The following is a 5,516-nucleotide window of genomic DNA, read 5'->3' on the forward strand; positions in this document are numbered from 1 at the left end:
TAATAGGGCCAAGTCCAGAGGTCTTCACTAGGCCTTTCATTCTTTTGAACACCTCACCCCGACTTACCCAACCTCTAGGTAAGAAGGGCCTGTGTTGGCATAAGCCGGCTTTACTTCTAAATCAATCGTGAGTAAAGATTGTAATCTTCCAAGAATCCAAAAGGTTTTCTTATAACATTTTTAGACTTTGTTTGTCAAACTTCCTCGTATGATATTTGACCCGGATGACCCATTGGTGGTGATCCCGCTCTTAGAATAATAGTGATAGGAATACGACTGTTGCTGAGGGCGTAGGCGTGATCGGCGTTGGTTCGTCCACTCCCAGGCTTTTCGACAATAGATAGAGCTTTGTTTGCTCATCAGTGCGTCGATAATCACTTGCTTGGTATTTTGATATAAGGTCTTAATGTTCTTGTAATTTTAGCTTTCATTCTTTTAGCTCCTTGGATATATTATTGTATATTTCTCTCTTCGTTTTATCGTTTATTAAAATTATTTTTCTGCCTTATTCATTTTGGACTTAATTTTTATCACAATGTTGTTATGGTTGATTATCTTCGAATATTCTGAAAGGTCTGTGTGGAAAATGTGTTCTTCTCTCAGAATTTCTGCGAAAAACTCTGTTCTCACTCTGTTCATTCTCGTGTGTCTTATTAACTGTTTTCATAAACACTTCTCTGTTGGTCAATTTTACTTAGCTTTTTTTCCTTGTGCGCGTCTGTCTCCGTGAGTGACAGATGTTGATATAACTCATTTAGGATTCTCTCTCTCTCTCTCTCTCTCTCTCTCTCTCTCTCTCTCTCTCTCTCTCTCTCTCTCTCTCTCAGGGAGGATGGGAAATGACGATAAAAAAAAGTTAATGTTGTTATTGGTCTCAGAATTTAATTGGCCACATATTTGATTTTGTCAGAAAATTTAAACTTTTTTCGTAATCAAACTTCAAATGAACCTTTTGATGATTTCCATATTTTTTTCTGTCACGTTTTTTTTTCGTATTGGTATTCGTTAATTGATATCTCGTAACAGTTAGATGTGCATGAGAAGTTGTTTATAAACTAATATATGTTAACGTATTCTACCTTTACTACGTTTTTCCAAGTCCTGCATAACTGGCAGATTTCTCTCGTCCATGGAGCCACCCGGAATCGTTTCTTTTTATCACCTGGCGCTAAAGCAGACTCAGCTAATTGGAGTGATTTTGGGGGAGTGGTAAAGGAACCCGAGTTGATGATAATTATTACTGAGCTACTGAGGAGTCTATTGCAAAATCTGACCAGAGGGCTGAAGGAAGTAACAACACTCCCATTGCCTGGGGATAATGTCGGAGGTGATTGCAGGTCCCGGCCTGAGGAGATTGAATCGTTTTGTAACGCGAGGGAAGAAAATTAAAAACCGAGCAAATTGAAGGTATTCGATGAGGCTGTAGACTGATCAATGGAATTACGCAGCAAGATATTTTTTCTCTTTTCTTAATTGTTTATGGAAGCAGTTTAAAAATGAGGCGATGATTAAAATAAATCAAATGACCTTGCTGTTTTCTAAACTGCATGGAATCATGAGGTATGCCTTTTATTAACATATTCATAAAAATATGCTCGCTCTCTCTCTCTCTCTCTCTCTCTCTCTCTCTCTCTCTCTCTCTCTCTCTCTCTCACACACACACACACACACACACACACACACACACACACACACACACACACACACACACACATCACACAAAGTGATTTTTAGAATTTGTTGAGAGGCTGACTGATGAATTTTGGTGTACTGATGACAAAAGCATTTATGACTGTATACTTTAATAGCTCGAATCAGAGTCAATGCTGTACAAAAACAGCGAAATCCCGAAGACACGGGACTTCTGAAATTTCCTCTGTTGCTGTTCTGTACACAACTATTATTTGTCCACAACTCGAAGCATAAGTGAAGTTAAATTTAACGAGTAAATAAATAGCTATTTTTTTTTATTAGATAATCTTCCAAAGTAGGAAGTAAGTTAGACATACTTTGATATCCTTCCATGAAGAACGCCCTCGAAATTTCAAGGTACCGCTGGAGGGTCCGAGTAGTTAGTGTTATAGTGACAGAGTGTATTTATAGCATGTTTGTGCATTACGTGTATTCTGCATGGTTATTGTATCTTTACATTTATATGTTTTAAAGTAAAAAAAAACAAAGTTTCCTGTTTTTGCTGTTAATATTGTAGTTTGCATAGTTGTTGATACCATTTTGAGTTTTTTATTTATTTTATTTATTTTTGCTCGGTATGCGTAGCTTCTGCCATCTTTGATTTAGCGAGGTCGGATTATTATATTCTCGAGAATCATTTTGTTATGTCACGTTCTCCGTTAAGCGATTCTCCGGTTATTTGTAGGTGGAAGGAATAACTCATGTGGCGCTTATACGTGTTGACTTCTTCCCCTCGACTTCCGTGACTCCCAGCTTTGGATTACTGTAGAATCTGCCAATTTTTGTGACTCCGCAGTTTCCTTATGCATGAACTTCGGTTACTCTGGACATTTTTTGAAGCCTCTTTTTATTATCGCAGCAGTTACTGAAGACTGGTTCATTTAAAAAATTTTTCTTTCAAAGTTCCGCACCCTTAAGATATTTTTTTTTTTTTGTGAGTGTTTATTTTGCAAGTTTTATCGAAAGATTTTGCTCTTGAGACTATGATCTAAAATTTGTTTACCATTTTGCATTACATCGATCAAAGTAGTAAATAATCTCGAAGCAACTACATCGAAGATTCGTTTACTTTCATGACTCTTTGTGGGTTATACATACTATATAAAAACACCAGCAATTCATTCTGTAGGTACGTGAAGCGAAGATTTAGTCAAGCTTGTTTTGAAAATAGGAATAAATATGAATGTCAGACCTTCTTTACTTGCATTCTTCTGCCTCTTTCTGAGTCTCTCTCTCTCTCTCTCTCTCTCTCTCTCTCTCTCTCTCTCTCTCTCTCCTCTCTCTACATATATATACAGTATATATATATATATATATATATATATATATATATATATATATATATATATATATATATATATATATATATATATATATATATACAGTATATATATATATATATATATATATATATGTATACAGTATATATATATATATATACAGTATATATGTATATATATATATATATATATATATATATATATATATATATATATATATATATATATATATATATATATATATATATCAGTATTCATAATATAAGAGTATGAAGTGGGGAACGTTCTTCTTTGTTTTCGTGTCATTTGTCTTCCCATCAGGAGTTTGATTTCCGTTTAAACTAAAATTTCTGTACTGCTACGCGATTTATTCACTTCCTCAATATGTCACCGTTGACTTTGGTCCCTAACAAACCATACATAAGTAAAATAATGAACTGACCTGACTCCCAGCACGCCCCTTGTTACAAGATTTGTCAATGAGAGTTAATTTCATTAAATGATTTTGTCGAGTTTATGACTGTATAATTGAATAACTTAGAAAATGCTTCTTTATCTCAGATGTAATGAGTAGATTTGCATAATTTTTGAGTACCTTTGTGTTTGCAATTGATGCCGCATGTGTAAATGTTCAGTAAGATGTTTCGGGGCAGATATGAAAAATTATACATGATGCAAAAACCGTCTCAAGAATTTAAATCTCCGTTGACGTAAGTTATGAGCTTCTCTTTTTACTCTGTTGTTTATGTAACACATTTAAAAATAAGTTGTGTTCATTACTTTTATTGCATATTTTCGTTGTGTTTGACTTTATATACGGATGGCTCAAGTGTTAAAGCTATTTAGAGTGCTTAAAGGAATGTATTCCGTATGTTCGGACAGTTTCATTTTTCTTTTATGATCTCTTGGAGGGTAATACCTTGTAGAATTTAGTATTATTACTATTATTTCATAATGATTAAATGTCACATTTTTCCTCTCCATTTTACAAACGATCAAATTTAAATGCCATAAATTAAATCCTGATAGAAAAGCCGAAATGTGTGACCAGATTTTTCAGCTTTCATGAGTTATATCAATGAAGATAATCTGTGTTTCTGATAAAGAGGACGACAAAGTTTTCACATTAATTGCAGGTAACTATAACCGGATTTCAAACACACATTTTGGTAGGTGCGTTAAATTCATTTACGATGCCGGAATTCAACATTGTCACCCACTGTCATGGGAAAGCACCAGTGGAAAACTATTCGTAACTCTTGACGCCAACACTTGTAAGCAACTGCGTTGGTACACTACCTATGTAAGCCCAGGCGCAATAAAAGTCAGTGCCAAAATCTCTCCCGATTTCTATTGCCTTTCATCAACAACACAAGCGAAGGCCTTATCAACACACTTCCCGCACACCCGCTCATTCTTCCGGACGCCCCTGAGTTTCCAGCAGAGCCGCCTCCGCACCCGGCCCCGCCCCCACCCTCAGGAGGTCTTGACTTCTTCTGCTATTTCTCCTCCTCATATTGTTACTTCGCTCTCTTCCTTTTCATTACTATCATGTTTTTCCGCTTGTTTTCATCATTTCACGGGTCTCTAATTAAAACATTGTGAATATATATATATATATATATATATATATATATATATATATATATATATATATATATATATATATATATATATATATATATATATTATGTATATATTATATATATATATATATATATATGTGTGTGTGTGTATTATTTATATATATATGTGTGTATTATTTATATATATACACATAATCCTTTATTTAGGACTCTCTTTAGAAAAGAAAATAAAAAATAATGTATGACTCATAAATATGATTTTTCTCCATATTGAAAAGAATGTAAAATATGTTAATGACTTTCGCTCACTGAAGTAGCATGGCCTTAGCCTATCTCATGATCTGACCTTGAAGAAGCGCCTCCTGCCCTCCGTAACGCTCCAGTTATCACCTGCATTGTTTCCATAAGTGTGAATGCTGAGATCTGCTGACTTTGAATACAGTGGAGCAAGTTGCTCGGCTTTGCTTAGAAGCAAGAGATTAGTAACAGTAAACAGACATAAGAAAATGGAGACACGCTCACTTTTCATCTGCTTTTCCTGTAATCTTGTTAATGAATGTTTCGTATGGTTCATATTGAATGAACGCGTGTATGTCTCATATTCTATGTGAGCAGACTTCGGTTACTCGTGTGGTCTCGTGTACTCTAGAACAATTTTAAATATACTGGTCCAAGTTATGAGGCCCACTCTTTGGGCAAAGTCTGTGCTTGCACAGCGCCGGACTAAACTAAACTCATTTGTACTTAGAAAGCATTCGAACAGAGACCATTATAAACGAAGAGCTGGTTACGTGCAAGTTTAAATAACCTGTAAATATTCATAGAAATAATGAAAATACCATGTAACCTCAGGAAACGTCCATTCAGCTTCAATTGTTTCCAAATACGCGTCGATTTTGCTAACATGTTTACGAGTCATTTTCTTTCTAGTTCCCTCTGACTTGATTTTATGCGAAAT

Source organism: Macrobrachium rosenbergii, chromosome 9, assembly GCF_040412425.1.
Source record: "Macrobrachium rosenbergii isolate ZJJX-2024 chromosome 9, ASM4041242v1, whole genome shotgun sequence".
Lineage (NCBI taxonomy): Eukaryota > Metazoa > Arthropoda > Malacostraca > Decapoda > Palaemonidae > Macrobrachium > Macrobrachium rosenbergii.